The following is a 16790-nucleotide window of genomic DNA, read 5'->3' as shown; positions in this document are numbered from 1 at the left end:
ACGTGGTATAGGGAGGAGGTAGAGGGCGAGGATAGAGATACTGCTCCACAACGTTGTCTTGCTTTCCTGCCTCTTCGTTCACGGTCACACCCGCAGTGACACTCAATTAGCGGCAAACAAGCAATTCAATGATTCACCCGAATACAATTACCACTCAAGATATAGAAATGTAACACGACCTTAATGACACGTGAATTTCTCAGTACAATTAACATTTTTGTTGCGAAATTGCGACAAATAAATTCATGAAATACAAATTGCTTATGTTATATATAAATATTTACAAATTAATAATTAAATTATTAGATTTCAATCATTTAATGATACATGTTGAAGTAATAATTATACAGCTTTCTACAATACCAATATATACAATTACAAATTTTATTTTTTTGTTTATGTGTATAAAAAATACTTAAATATTCAAAATGCATCTTTAAAAGTTTGTATTTTGTAAATATTGATCGTCAAATATCATAATTTTAATTATATTAACAAATATAAATTTTAATTAAAAATCTGCTAAATTTTATATAAAAAATCTCAATAAAACACGAAGAATCATTACTTAAAAAAATTGTAATACAAATATAAATAATTACATCGTATCTTTATTTCATATATAATTCAAAAACTTTTATACGATAGTAATGAACGATATCCTCGGCGCCGTGAACTGAGAGCCACTGAGGGTACAGTATCAGACCGGCTCCACCTAGCATAGGGTGAACGGGTCGGAGGCCGTTGGTTCCTCATAGAGTTGCTCTCTTCTTATTATTATTACACGAACGCTCGCGCACCAGCGCACACGGTCAGCGCTCGCACGCACGCATCCGGCGCACGCATGCGCGAGCACCGTGCTTTACCGGGAGGGGAGACCGTATGATCGCCTGGTGGGGATGAAAATACGAAGCGAAGGGGAAGTAGTCCATCGTGACACGTGGTGGGGTGGAAAACAGGTTGAATCGCGGGCGAGGCATCACGCTGACCGAACCTGCCTAGAGGAAGTGGCAGGGGAAGATATTGTAGTTGAGTAGTAGGGGAAAATCACAACGCCGAGTAGCGAGGTGGGGCGAATGTTGCATGAGTGGGGAGTACGCGGCAAGCATCGAGGGGTGTCTAGGAGGTTGCCGCACTTATTCGTCTTACCGTGGATTACCATTATCATTATTCCTACTTGTCGGGCGCCACTGATAGGTACGTGTCAGAGCAACCGTTATGATCGGGATATTATGTACATACTCGTTGTCATCAATGTTTTTCATATATTTATGTAATTTGTATATCATAATTTTTCTTTAACCTTTTTAAAGCATAATATTTTTTCCCGCGTTTTTTTTTTTTAACTGTTCCTAATATTTCTGCTTATTATTTTCTTTTTTTAATTTCCATTGAATTTAAAAGTTTAAAATGTTTCTGTAGATATTTTTATGCTTTATGAATATAATTATTGAGATTTCACTTTGATCAATGTGTTTACTGGAAACTTCGTCTGCGAGACTACGCAATTGGAGGGAACACTTCCTTCTTCTGGATTATGTACTGTAACTTTCTTTTGTCTTTTATTCGTTTCCTGAATATTATCATGTTATTTTTTTCTTCATTTATTTTTATTCATTTTATAATTGAAAATTGTAAAAGTAATTATAATTTAAAAAAACTTACATAAATTATATTGATTTTCTTCAATTACCATTAACTTATAATTGTATTTTTTATTAATATTAAATTAGAACAATAATTATTCTTGGTAAGATGTCAATTTTTTTTTTCATTTCTACTTATATATTATAAGATCATGTTCCATAAACGCTCATAACTTGTCGTTTTTTACACACAAAATGTATTATGAATTATCCTTAATGCATTTTCATGAATTTTCATTCATAGGAGAGTATTATTTCTTCTCTTTTAAAAAAACTTTTATTTCCAACAGATATAATGATCTTCGCGAGTATCTTCTCTCCAACGCAAAGGAATATATATAAAAGATTGTGATATCCATGCAAAAGTATAAAAACAAATTGAATAGGTATTGAATAGATGCGAATTATTGAAGATAGTTAAAGATTAATGATGAAACTATGAAACTTGATTAGATTGCAAAGCTGACATAGCTATCAATTCAATTCTGCATAACATCGAATACTATCAGTTACTGTTCCAAGTTACATCATAGCAGATATATAGAGATAATTCTCAGGATATGTAGTAGATATTAAACCAATTAAGAAAATCATAGACTACGGTGTTGTAGTCCTAATTGAAAAATTGTTTTTAATCAATTAAAATTTTTATATCGATGACGACGAAGAAATTTGTTTATTTGTTATTGTTTGCTTTCCAGTTTCCATTTGACATACGTAATATAGTATAGCTTCTTTGTTTCGTTACTAGATTCAAAATTATTTTTAAGAATGATCGATAATTGACGAATTTAAAATTTAAAATTCTAAAATATTTAAAAACATCAAGTATTGGATATTATTTCCAAATATTACATAAAATAACGATATAAACAATAACAATATTCATTTCCTCTATACTACATAACACGCTAAGAATTCTTTCGAATTACCCACTTTCCAAAAATACCAACATCATTGAGACTTGTTCCATTCCACTACATCGTGTAAACTCGTAAACACCAGTTATTTACGTACGTATAAGCTTAGCACGATAGCAAGCAACAGACATACTTTCCAGAGCTATTGTGTACCAGTCACTGGAGAAGAATCTAATGATCAACTCGTGAATCAACTCCCATAAATCAACCGAACTCGTTCACAAATAATTCAACAAATGTACGCATAATACGCGAGTGCGCAAAAATCGCCGCCATTAAGCGCGTAGCTGCGCGCGCAGGCCCCGATCACACCCCAGTAACGCGCTAAAGGATTTTATTGCCGTGGCCTACGCGCGTGCGCGCGGCAACTTGGCGATTTTAAATAAGGATCGTAAGTCAGCCGTCTACCTCGTAAGTCAGAGCGTCGCGTCCCGACGTGCCATTCCGAACAAAGTGGATTTACGCAGTTGGGTTGTATTTATCGACTGGTCCTCAATGGCCACGGCTCGTACCATTAGTATTAGCTGGTAGTCGATTATGCTCTTCGCGTTTATTCCTTTTTTTTTTTTTCTTTTCTGTGAAAAGAACCGTGATGGAGGGAGGACACGGAAAAAGAGAGAGAGAGAGAGAAGATATAGAACGCGAGTTTCACGGCACGAATCTCCAGCGATAGGAAGGTTGGATGCCATATTCGTTAAATCATTCTCAGCTCGGTCATATAGAACGAGGCAAATGCAAGCGCGCAATTATCGTCCATTCTGAACGAAACCCATCGTTGGATATCTTTTTCTGTTCATCTCTTTGCACTTTCTTTTCTCCCGTTTCGCGTTCTCCTTACTCTCGCCTCTGGTGGCGCATATATACCTTCGAGAAACGCTGCTTGCTCGACCTTCGAAGAATTCGTCCTTGAGTCGGCAGACGTAGGTAGGCTGAGTAGCGACTCCGATCCGTGCCCTCTGACCGAACGCGTCTTCGACTGAGCCAGCTTTCAATTAGGTCGAGTCTAATTGCCGCCAGTGGGCCATCGAATTGTTTAAATTTCTGTTGTTATAAATACGTTACAAGCAGTAATCATTTATATGCATTTAGTTTTAAATAATCAGATTTATGTCGCCCATTTCATTAATATATTTTATTAATTATTAATTTAAAGGGAGGGATTTTTTGCTTTATAATTTTGATTAATTTTTTTGATCAATCACGTGATCTTTATTACAGAATAGATCAGGGATGACGAAATGATTTGAATCGTTACATGATGTTTGTACATTCTCGCATCGGAATAATTCGATACTCCGTTGCGTCAGCAACGTAAGATTTATTGCTCAATTGCTTGACTAGAGAAATTTTTAAGAATTTAAATATCCCTATACTAGTCCAATCTTTATAGATTAAATTAGCAATGCTAAACTGACAAGCATGTTGAAATTGTTTTGACCATTTTAATTTTTGTGATAAAGATTTGAATAGATAGAGATTTTTATCGCGTATCGATATTCAGCCGAATATTGATAATGAAACAACATTTCCTTAATTAATAATAATTAAATAAATCGAGTTTAAAAATATTTTTAAATAATATTCTCGCACCGCTTGACAGTTTTAATATGACCCACTTTTACAATAATAATTGCAACGCTTATTAGAAACGCGCTTACAAGACATCGAGTTCTACGAAATTCTACTATTTTGTTTCTATCATCCGTAGGCGACAAACTCTACATACGTAATTAATCTCTTCAACTACATAAAAGGAACCTTTAAACACGCAACATAAGAATATTATTCTAAAAATAATCTAATTAATAATATGAATTGATGAATTTCCTGTTAAACCTGAATTTTTCTAATAATGTTTCCTAAAAAAAAATTTTCTAAAAAAAAAAAAAAAAAGCTAAACTCGCCGAAATCTAACGCGATGGCAATTCAACAGCACATTTTTCCCTTCAACTAATTTACGTAACAATTAACGCGAACAAGGAATCCGGAATTTCAGGCCTCGCACGGTGCACGCACGATATTACTCTTAAACGAGGCGATTAAGAAGCGGGCAAGGAAGAAATTTCGAGTCCGAGGCGAAGTTTGCGTAACAGACGATAAACAGGGTAATGAGATTGACGTAAGGCAGGCGCAGGCCGCGAAAGCGGAAGGATTAATAAAGTTAATTGGAGCAGATCGGAGAGAAGTCCCAGCGACAAACGGCACTGCTGGTGCTCTCGTAACGCTTAGATTATCCCTTGTATACGAACCGCGACCTGTCATGTCGAAGTGCATCCGGTGCTCGCCTTAATGGACACGTCGCGCATGCCACGTATAATGCGACGTAATAACGCGACACGATTTTCCATCCGATCAGCAGCGTTGCCTGCTTCGACGAGCAACAATCGAATGGTATTCGAGAGCTTTGGCTGGATCAGGGACGAATCTTACTTTGGTATACACATCTGTAATCGATACGATCTTTGCCCAAGGTTGAATTTTTTATTTCGTTATTAATCTTGTAATATTATGTGTAAAGCTAGATATTGTTGCATAATTACTTGATCACAAACGACAAACGAGATATTTAAATAATGGAGATGCTGCCAACAAAATTGAATCACACAGGCTGGAAATGAAAATTTCAAATTACAATGCTAGCTTTACTGAACTTCTAATCATAGTGAAATTTATGTGATCTAGGAAATCTAAGGGAGAGAGAGAATTGGGTATATTGTTTCGCTTATATCTTCGTTTATCATAATTTTGTATCTAGCGCAAGAATGTTTCGTTATGTACACTTTTCGAAAGTCATGCAATTCTATAGAGACACATGTTGTAATATCTATATATACATATATATATATACGTGAAACTCAAGATACACTTATCCATTACTTCTAAATTGTTGCCCGAAGAATGGACAATCGAAGTTCGCGTTGAAAAAATTATTGATAAAAAAATTTTGAGGGACAACTCGCCTCGAGTAGTACAACAACCGGTTCTATGAAAAGTTTCGTGAAATACTGTCGCTTTTTGATTGCGCGACACTGAAGAATTGCGAGGAATGTATGGAAGTTGTTGGACGAGTTCGGGCGAGCTAGCTTTCTCTATGCTAGAAAAACTCGTGTTTCGTCACTTCAGGGATTAATTAACTTCAAGAAATTGATAGGCAATGTTTGGCGGTACTTATGTCAACAAAATTTCTCTTGCACGAGATAACGCGATAAACGCAAAGCAAATAATATCCTATCCTGCGCTTATTTGACTTTCAAGCAAAACATTTCAAAACGGTTATTTCCTTCCTTCTATCCCTCGTTTATAAATTAAATGTTAAATTATTAAAACGAAAAAAAAAAAAAAAAGAAAAAAGAAAAAACACTACTAAGAGAGAAAGAAAAACACAGACACGTTAAAGCGCACAGTGTGAAGCCTTCTTTAATAACACGGAAAAGCAAACATCGGATCGATTCTTCGAACGCGTTACGAGCGATCACTGTGTGTGCAGGCACCTATGTCCACCTAGCTTCTGCACGCGTAGCATTCCACTCGGCCGGTACTTTCGGTGCACACGTGGAATTAACCACCATTAACGCCGGGCCACGGGATTGTCCCTCGTGTCTCTACGATTACCTAGAACGCGGTAAACGCTCGCTGCGTTACCAACAGGTAAAACGTTCCCGCTCGTTTACCGTGCCGAGCCAGCCGGGTACACACGGATAATTGCCACTTAACCGTGGATTGTGTATAAAACGCGATAAGAAAAATAAAAAACGAAACGGTTTAACAAGTCTCGCCGTGAACGACGATGAGTCATTTAAACGGCGGCTCGTGTTCAACGTCGCGTGAATCGTTTCCCCGAAGGGTACACGCTAGGATGTTTTCTAGGGGAAAAATACGGGTGATCCGTGAACAACGCGGATCAAAGACTTAGATGCGTATTTTCTTCCTTTCCGCTTATTTTTCTTTTTTTTTTAAACAGATCTCGCTCGCAGTATTTATTTTTATTTTTTGAATTAATTTATTCTTAATCTTATCTCCCTATCCAATTATAATGTCTAATCTATACGTCTTAAGACTCTTAAAGAGATTATTACAATTGTTAAAATTATTATTGTTATTATTTTTTGATTGAAATTTTTTTCGGAAGAAGATTGTTAGATATTTATTTATTCAATATGATTATTAAGCTAGAATGTAATATTCTATTATTGACTGTAATACTGATTTATATGCAAATTTGAAAAGAAGTCTTACAAGTTATTTGCCTATCGTAAAAAAGGTTAGATTGTATTATCGAAGTGAAAACGGCACGTGTCAATAACAACCTATTAAGAAATGAATTGTGTATATTTCTAACAATTTAATGACCAAACAATGTAGATAATATGAATAAAAAAATATAAATAAATAAAATCAATAACATAGTTAATAAAGTCGAAAAGAAATTGTTTAATTATTAAATTAAATTATTTAAAAACGGATTGTGATTGCGATTGTGATTTTCATATTAGTTCGTAGTTTTCGTTATATGGAAATGAAATTCTATAAATAAATTTATGCATTAACAAGTATGCCAATGATGTAAGATTGTTATAAGACGGTGACGAAGCACAACGTGAATGAGAATGATATAAAAAAAGAAAAGAATCAATTTACATAGTTTATTTTTAGATAATTGATTTTTTAATTATTTTGTTAATGCTATATTTCCTCGTTCATGGTTATATAAAAAAAAAAAGGATTAACGACGATTATAAAATTTACACTTTTCTATTTATAATTTTCTGTATACCTGCATGGTGATTTATAAAATCAATTAAATTTGTAAAAAAAAAAAAAAAAAAAAAAAAAAACAAACAAATTAGCTTTAGATACAAATATCTTTATCTCATCATTCCATTTTAACTAATACCTTTTGACTTACGATTTAAAAACTCCTCTTAAAAAAAAAAAAAATCATTTAAAATTACTATCCCATCCTATCTGATCACTATCTGATCGCTATCTAATCAACAACAGTCGTTCAAAATCCGTTACTTAGCCATTTACCGACCACCATAATCCACATCGATTTAATCCTTGCAAAAAATATATTCGCATTAAAAAACATCGTGTACACAAAATTATCCATTCGTTATATCCACAATTTTCATGGATAAGATCATTTACCTTTTACGTGTCAACCACGACTAATAATCTCGTAAAGACACGCTGCATGGTGGGTAGGTTATGAGTGCAGGGGAGAAGAACTTTGTGGAAGAGGACGCAGAAGAAAAGGGGGAAGAAAAATAAGAAGAAAGGGGGAAGAGAGACAAAGGGGGAATATGGCAAAGAATTAGAAGAAGACGAAGAAGAAGAAGAAGAAGAAGAAGAAGAAGATGGTGGAGGAAAGAAGAAAGAGAAGAAGAAAGGATCAACAACCTGCGGGCACTCCTCTGCATCGAAGGTGGAATCCTCCTCCAGTGAAACCAATGAACTATACTGACAACGGCAGATCTATCCGCGTCTGCTACGCGGCATAGAGCTGCGGTGCACGTATCTTCAGCCATAGAAAGAGAGAGAGAAAGAGAGAGAGAGAGAGAGAGAGAGAGAGCAGAGCTTCCATACCTAACGGTCGCAAGAAACTTCGACCATTATTGCGGTGATTGCCTGGTACCTGTTAACGCGTAGCCACGCAGATATTCGCTGGACGCCGAGGATCGCCAAGGTCAATGCCACCGAGACACACCGATGGGGATCGAACCAGCTCGAATCCTAGTTATCGGCCACACCCGATTTCTACGAGAGATGCAACGTTGCGAGAGATCGACTGGCTGTCCCTATTTCGATTGTTTGTAACAGGTTAAATTTACGAGGAAAGGCGGGGATATGAGATTTTTCTGATTCATATGAAATAATAATGAGAATTGTAGAAAGTATGGAGTTTATTTATTTTGATTGTGAATAATTCTCCGGTGAATTAATTTAATTTTTTTTTTTTTTTTTTTTGCTTAAAACGGATCGATAAATGTGATTATTTAGGTCATGTTTCTTCATCATCGGGGTAGGGTAATATAACTCTTATAGAAGAAATTATTATTTTATATTAAATTACCTATGAAATATCCAAGAGAATTCTCAAATATCTTAATTAATATCTACTCGTCTCTTTGATTCATCTCAAAGACGTCATTGAAGCGTTTATCTTATTGTATGAAGTTGCCACAATTAAGGAAAATTTCTGGTTTGAAAATCATTTTTTTTTTTCTTTTTTTTTAATTTATTTCACTCGTTAGACGATGAACAAGATATGAAGAATCGATACGAGAAAAAATTGAGAATGCGGGAATAATAGATTCTTGAAGCTTCTGCTGCTCGATTTTTTACTACTATTAATTAATTTCCAAGAAAAAAAAAAAAAACTAATCGTCACGTTAGGAAGCTTTTCGGTAGATCGAGAAGAACAGAAGGAAAATTGCTTTCTTTTTTTCTTTTTTTTTTCTTTCTTTTTCATAAACGTTAAATTTCTTTCGCGGTTCGCACGAGTCGCACCGCGAAACCGAAGTGTTATTCACCGACTAATATTAGAATCACGGTGTTCACCGTGAAAGTCGGTCCTGCGGAGAGCGAGCCTTTGAAGAAATGGAGCAACGCATTTCAACTGCTGGATTGCGTTACCCACAATGCCGCGTATTAATTAACGGTGCAATCTTTCGTCTTTTTATCTGGCCTAGTTTTCGTTATGAAGAACACGAAAGATAGATTAAAACAAATAATAGAAATAATGAAATCGGACAAGAGATAATATTTATACAGTGTTTCCTAAGCGTTCTTTGTCTGCTTCTTAATTTTGATCCGATATGAATGAACGAGATGAGAATTCTCGATTCGCACATTGTTTTTATTTTTCTTTTAGAAAAATTATAGACTTGTTGTATTCGACGAAAATTTTTACAATAAATTTTTTCTACAATCTATTTTTTATCTCTCTACTCATTTTAACGACTATGCAAAAATCGGCATAAAATTTGTACAAAATTGTATAAAAATTGCACAAGAAATTCCCACATTTTTCCATTTATCGCTATTTTTCCTCATTTTTACAACGCAATATAAAAATTCTTGCTCATTTTTAATTCAATAATAATAAAAATGGGATGTCCAGAAGCTACAGTCATAATATAAATATACTAAAAAATAATCTCGCAAGGCGGAGATGATAGAACCAGTATAAACCATAAAATTATATGAGAAACATCGTCCTTTCGCGGTATACTGTTTCCACACTTCCACCATTTAAAATCTAATATAAAAATTGAGAACCCCTGCGAAGGGTGCATAACTTCGCCACGGTATTACACGCTATGCCCGCACGAGTCTGTTATATCCAAGACTTGTCTCCACGGGACTAGCACAGCTGTTTCGTATCTCTCTCTCTCTCTCGGCCACGTAGCCGACTTTCATCCCTTGCCATCAATCTGTTCCCTTCTATTTCATCTCGCTCACCCATCGACCCTTTCTGCGTGTGCACACACAGATTCTGCTCCCTCTCTATGTCTTCCTCTCTTCCGCTTAGAATAGGAAAATCATAATACGCCCGACTCGGGATGCGTGTTCGACGCATAATCTTATGCATAACCGAATCTTCGAATTATTCGTTTGAAATAAAAATACCGCTTGGAGAATGTGATTGTCATTCTGCGTGCTATATAACTTCGGTTGAACTTCACGTTGAATATTGTTTGAAATGATCGAGAAGATTCTAGAGTTTCTGACCTTGAACGAACGATTATGGAATGGGAATACATATATTCTATTTTAATAAATTAAAATAGTCTTGAAATTAAAATAATTTCAAAATACAATAGTTTAATATATTAATAATAAATTAAATATTTAATTTTTTGTATTAAAAAAACTTTTAAGATTGTTTTAAATTTCTTTTATTGATATGTTTGAATTCGATTAAAATAAAATTTAAATTTAAAAATACTTTAGAAACTATACGTGTCGAATTATTTCCTTTCTCACATATATCTTTGTAATTAATTCTCTAAGTCTATTTTCAATTTATGACGCTAAGTATATAAATAACTTTATCAAGTAATTTATTTAATTAATTGTTTGAGCGTATTTTTAATTTGTGACGATAAGTATATAAATAACTTCATCAAATAATGAAGTAATAAACCTATATACATAAATATTTCTTATATTTGAATATTTTCATACTTTCATACTTTCAGAAAGTCTCTTTCTAAAAACCGGTATATATATATATATTATATGCTATATAATTTCACATCGATTCAGTAAAGCTTCGTGAATGCTTCGCAACACGAAGCCACATCGATTCGATTAAATTTTCTCCATCCTCTTACCGGTATACCTGTTGCTCGCTATAGAATCAATTCATTTATTCCACCCCGCATATACACATCTAAAATATTAACAAAAATTCACGCTTTATTCCCTATAAAATATTGTTTTTAAAATCATCAAACAATCCTTTTATTTAAATCTCATTCAAAATTTTTATTATCTTTATTATCTTTACGATTAAAAATTTTTCTAAATTTTCTTCCTTTTTATTCAGCTTTTGCATCGAAATCTTTATTCTTAGATATTTTTTTATTTTCAAATCATTGTCAAAACAGATCCGTGTAATTTTCAAATTCTATTTTCGAAACGGTAATTTTTCACGCAGGCTTCCACAAGAAAAGAAAAAGAATCCCTGTAATGCCAGTTTTACATTACGCGTAGATACGCTCAGATCTGCTCACCGTAGGATGCGATCTACCTGCGAACGTGTAATTCGCTTAATAGCGTTCTCTCTTTCTGCCACTCCTCCATCTTTTTTCCCTTGCTCCGGCGTGCAGCGCTCCACGCAAGAACTAATTACCTGTTACACACTCCGCAGAGTAGAAAATGTCAGATTCTAATTCCCGCGCGCACGCAGAAACGGAAGCTCGCATGGAAGCCGCATCAAAAAGCTGGACGCGCGCGCCACCTGAGAAACGATTAAATCGTTTGAAAAACATTTAAACTTCCTATAATAGACGCGTGTGCCGTGCATCTTTTTCATGAAAGAATATATACGTTTTTTATGATAATAAACTACTTATTGATATTGTTTATATTATGTTGTAATCTTATAAATTTATATTTGTGTAGAAGTAGAATTAGTAAGTAATAATGAAATAATAAGAATAAGAATAATAAGAAAAAAATAATTAAGAGAGTAAGAATAATAAAAGAATAAACATAATAAAACATATTCTTAAATTTCAAATTCTTAAATCCTTTTATCAAGGATTTATACATATCATAATTCATAGAAGCTACAAAATAAAAACATAATTGAAATAAAAAATAGGATAAAATTAAAATATTCATAAAAAAATTTAAGATATCGAAAAAAAAACATTTAATAAACGAACAGAATAATTTTCGATCTAAATATACCTGTTAAAATCCTATTAATTTATCCACGAAAAACATTCGTGGATAAATATTTTATGAAGTTGTATTTATTATATCTCGTATTCCATTTATCATCTATATATTTTCGCCACGGATTGAACACCACTGCGCACAGGAAACGTTTGTAGTGTGATTAGTACGGAGAGGCGTGTACTACCTCGATCGCGTACGTTTGCTGTCAGCTGTCGGTGAAGAGGGTCCAAAGCATCAGCGAGCGACCGACGACCTTGCCGACCAGTTGTCTTCGCTCGAATCGACTAATTAATACCGTAACGTTGGCCACGGTATGTCACGGGAATGACGCTGATAATCTCTGTGCCCGAAACATTTCGCACAGAAGTGAAACGCGCGCATACGAACTCGGTGTAACGCGTCGTTTTCGTGGTCCTCTCCCCACTCCTTCTTCCCCGTGCTTTGTACACAGTCAACTCTCGACTTACACAAATACAATTACAGCACGGGATTCGGTTAATCGGGTCCATGTAATTTAATCAATGTAATCTAAAGTAATTTCGCTTAATTGCCTTAGTATTTAATTGTTCTTTTAATTTGATTGCGGCAACGATTGGAGAAGTGAAACAACAAGATTCCGACTGAGAGAAAATCGAATGTATTTAAATTGTATAGGTTGCCACTTTATATATGATTTCGCGCATGCGTCGAGAAACGTAGTTTCAATTCTTGAATGAATATTTGGAAATAATCATTTGACGAATATAATCTTCGTTCCTATTTTCTATAACAATAACACTTACATGATATCAATCGGATAAATTTTCCTGAATTTTGATCTATGATTCCGTTTCCAGAAGTAATATCTATTATATGGAATAATTATAACTTATAGATTATTATAATAGATAATAATAAATTTATAAATATAATAATTATATAAAGAACGTATTGATAATAATGATGATGACGATAAAAAAGTTAAATTTAATAAATGAAATCGCAAATCGTATATCATTTTACCATTAAACTTCTTTACGATGCTTAATTACTTCCTTTTAAATTTTTTACGAAAGTTTGTTGAAAAATAAAAAAAAAAAGTTCGGAAAGTTTCTTCTTCTGTTCATCAATATATTTATACATCGATTTAATAATAATAGTCTAATATCAATGTTTTCTCTTAACTGTTTTTGACCTTAATCTGACTGCAAGTCATGAACGCTTTATTCCAACGTGATATGAATAACTCACCGAGAGGAAAAGTTTTCTCGAGGCTGCATTCGCGTTATTTTAAATTGCTTATGCACAGCGACATTTACGAATTCGTTAAAAATAAGTATCATAAAAATTTCGTTTTTTTTTCTCGTCTGTCTTATTCGTAAAATCATCAGGTGTAAACGACAAAGTTATTTGCAGGAAAATTACATCATGGAAAAACGATACGGGAGTAGTTCGTTTTTTTAATTAAATCCCGCAAATCGAGCACACAACTATGCGCGTTTTTATCATTCGACAGTACTGCTAATGTAACTTACGTTACCGGTTTCATAGGCTATATCGATTACCGTCGAGAAACGTCGCATATCTTTTGCCGACATCGAACCTCCATTTTCTTTGCATTTCTACTCACCTGCCTTGGCAAGTTACGTATCAACTGCTAAATATAAACTGAAATGAAATTTTCAATCATGATTTATTACGTGATGTTGGATTTATAAATAAATATGTTATAGATATAATAATTATATTTAGAATGTTCAATATACTCGCCGTTAAGAAATTAAAATTGGTTATTTATATTGAATATCTCTCGAATTATAAAGATTTTTTAATAAATAATTTTCTTTAAATAAAAAAAAAAAGGAAAAGAAGATTTAATTCGTAAATTAAATATATTTTTCGTTGTCAACTGCTTTCCAGTTCTCTCCAGTGAAAGAATCTCTTGTACTTTCACACAAAGGCTAAGAAAAGTCTAACTAACTAACTAAACTTGAAAACGTAAGTGATACGAGGAGAAAATGTGAAGTGGTTTCAAAGAGGATTTGTGTACATTCCAACATGAACTGTATGCGTATCGTGTAAATAAATCAGTCTTATCTGTAACCCTGAACTCGTGTTTTAAAAACACTAGTGGGATATGATCACTCATACAGAGTACAAGGACTACCAAGAATCATAATTTTGTGAGCAGCTTCTTGATATTTCTTGTTAAGATTTTTCTCATGCAATATAATATTATTTGTAATAATTAATCGAAATTATTATTAATACTTTTGATAAAATTATTCCATCAAGCTTAACGAAATATTCTACAATCTGATCGAATTAAAATTGTAAACTGAAATTTACACTATTCAAAAGAAACAATATTATTAAAAAAAAAAAAAAAAAAAAAAGAAAAGAAAAAAGAAATGAATAATTTCAATGGCTGCAATATATCGTATCGAATATAGAAGCGAATGAAATAGGAAGTGGGAGAGGAGGATTTAGGTATATCAACAGACGAACACCTAATTTCAGGCTGTTTCAAGGATAGCCATGATGCCTTCATTGACTGTCCGTCACCTTGAATTAGCCGTCTCGACGAGCGACCGACACTGCCGCCGGCTCATTCGCAGGAATGAAAGAGTTCGAAGAAGGGATGAAGAGCGGGAGGGTCTGCGGAGAGAGCAAAACGAAAGGCGAAGAGCATCGAGTGTGTATATCCGTCTAAATCGGTGACGCGACATTCGTGATAACGCGATCGAGGTCTTTTTCAAGTGGAATAATATTTTGTTAATCGTAAAGGAGAAATTTATTAATTTAGATCTCGCGTTAAAATATTTTCTCGAAACGGAGACGGTAATAAAGTAAATAAAACAGATTGTAAAATTGTAAAATGGAAGATTATAATTCACTACTTATAACTTATCATGTAAACGAATTACGTAAGCTAATAAATTATTTTAAAGTTTGATAAAACATTTATAAGCGAATTTTATGGATCGGTCAGCTAAAATTCCGCGATTAAGTTATATAATAATAATTGTTTGTGAAAAAAAAAAAAAAAAATACATTCTCTCTATAATCTGTAATTTGTTATAATATCAACATTTATTAATACTTTTGACGACAGACTCTTGCGTCTGTCAGTTTTTTCAATAATTCTGGTGACGCAATTGTCGCATCGTTTTTTCCATTGCTGTCGCATCTTCATATATTTGAATAAAGAATAATATTATATCACGTGATAATTGCCTATTGTTTTCACTAACTAAAACCTTTATAATTTATTCAAATAATGATTGATAATAAAATTAAGTACGAAACATGCTACCGAGGAGGAAAAATAAAATTTCAACAATGACATGAATGCTAATAGAATTGACTGATAAATTATTGCGTAAAAATTAAAAAAAAAAAAAAAATCAATAATTGGTATGACGAGAAATTTTGTTGCGTGAAAAATTGCAACGATATGGGATAACGTTAACAACGCAGAAGTAAGAAATATGTGGACTAATATAATACGAGAAATGTTCGAACACGCAATTCGAGCTAATTGAAATCAATGCCAAACGATTCTCTGATTTTACATAATCTCGTATTAAACTTAATAAGTTACATCAAGATGGATTTCATAAATTTATATCGAACATGTGTTATGTTATATTTGATCGTTGACAATTAAATTCTCAATCAAGTTTCGATATAGAAGATTAGCTGAGCTAACTAACCATTTCAAAATACTTGGGATCGTTTGAGAGAAAGAGAATGCGAAAAGAGGAGCAAAAAAATGAAGGTTACTTAGAGAGGGTGGTATGAGAAAGCAAGGCACGCGAGCCGATCCTCGTGACAACACCTAGGGACCCGGGTCACTCACGATCTCCGGGTGAAATTGACGCTTCCTGTCTCCTCTCTTCGTGAACAACCGACACTTTCACCGTAGACGGTGAAAATAGTCCACTTAATGGTTACAACGAACGCGGAAGAATCGCTTTTAACGGATCCTGTGAATAAGAACGAGACAAATTTTTTATTTGGGCAAAGACAATTAAAAAATTATTAACATATTTCAACAATACTGAGAAATTACGCATGTTTTTCTATTCAAATTTGACTTGATGAATGAAAAACTTTCTCACATGAATGATTTAATTCTAACGAATGGGTTTCTATCGTATTTTCCAATCAACGATCATTTTTCATTTCTCGTGGAAAGTACAGTTGCGAGGCGAGACTCACCAGGATCCTTGCGCCCAAGACAATCCACCGATGCTGCATATTAAATACTGGCGTTACGCAATTCGTAGGTTACTCGGTTACTTTCTACCTGATCAGCAACTCCCTCCCTCTTCCACTTCTCCGTTCACGGTTCGTATAGACACAAGGTTACGAGTTTGTTTCGACAATGCCTCTCCTCGTAGACCACCGATGGCAATTGTTGCACCTGTGATTCAATAACTATCGACCAATCCTGCTAATCTACCTCCGTGGAGAGGATAAAGGTCTACGCGGGGGCTAATTCACGCCTATGAACCCGGTCGATCTTTCAATAAAGATGCGGTTATTTTCATCGTTTGCTTAGGTAGAATAAGTATTTTCGCGGGGAAGAAAAAAGAAAAAAGTGACTCTTTGTGCGCGGCGAAGGAAGCAAAAGAAATATATAAAACTTTTAATGGCATGACAAACTCTAGATGGCCTTTCGAAGTGATGTTGAAAATCCGTTATTGTGTATGCATGATATATTATTTTTAGAAAATTTGAGATCTTTATGACGAGTGATTTTAGATTATAATGTTTTTTTAAAAAATAAAGATATTGCTTCTAAGAATCTCAAAAGTCATGG

The 16790-nt window shown here is 33.9% G+C and overlaps 1 protein-coding gene across 2 annotated transcripts in view; it reads right to left on the bottom strand.

Moving 5' to 3' along the window:
• Window positions 1–16790, bottom strand: part of mam (neurogenic protein mastermind) — a 214835-nt gene that overhangs the window by 171380 nt on the left and 26665 nt on the right. The window lies entirely within an intron of this gene.

Source organism: Apis florea, unplaced genomic scaffold (assembly GCF_048593485.1).
Source record: "Apis florea isolate Af1SG1 unplaced genomic scaffold, ASM4859348v1 contig_3203_pilon, whole genome shotgun sequence".
Classification (NCBI taxonomy): Eukaryota; Metazoa; Arthropoda; class Insecta; order Hymenoptera; family Apidae; genus Apis; species Apis florea.
The sequence above is the reverse complement of the archived record's forward strand: the minus strand, read 5'-3'. Positions and strand labels throughout refer to the sequence as shown.